Genomic DNA, 661 nt, shown 5'->3' with positions numbered 1-661 from the left:
TAACTCCCCAACCAAAAATAGTCTGTGAGGATCCTAGTGACCCCTAAAACGCTTTGAAATTCTTTTAGTTTATAAAATAATGTGCAGTTACCCTCTAAGAAATGAAGGCCGCTACCTTAAGTGGGAGATTACAGGGTGGGAGGTGGGAGGAGGAAGGGGAAAGTGGAGTTAAGGACAAAGAGGAGAAAAGCTCAGGCGAATCAACGGATTGCGATCTATCTGCTAGGAATGAACAAGACAACATCAAATGAGGAGCTGTCAGCTGGACCATACAAAAAGCTAAATGTACACAAAAGGGTTTTCTTTTTTTTCCTTTAAAATCTACCATTACTGCTTCAGTTCATTTCCAATGCAACAATCTACTCAACACCAAAAATGGTCATATCTATCATAAATACAGAAAGTCAGTTTTTAAAACTTATTTTTTTTAAGCTACAAGTCCTTAACACTCTGTGTGTGTGGGTGTGGTGTTTTTTTTTTTTCTGAAAGTGGGCGTACTTAACTTTTCCCCTTGAAATTGGCTTCAGCAGAAAAGCTACCCTTAAAATCCCCAGAAAGCTAAAGCAGCTCACATTGTTTTTCTCAAATACTTTCTGCCCGTTTTTAAATTAACAAAACCAAAAATCTTTTCTGGAAAAAATTAAAAAAAAAAAAAAAAAAA

The sequence above is a fragment of the Orycteropus afer genome, unplaced genomic scaffold (assembly GCF_000298275.1).
Source record: "Orycteropus afer afer isolate SDZICR_OR568_19922 unplaced genomic scaffold, OryAfe1.0 scaffold00067, whole genome shotgun sequence".
NCBI lineage: Eukaryota > Metazoa > Chordata > Mammalia > Tubulidentata > Orycteropodidae > Orycteropus > Orycteropus afer.
The sequence above is the reverse complement of the archived record's forward strand: the minus strand, read 5'-3'. Positions refer to the sequence as shown.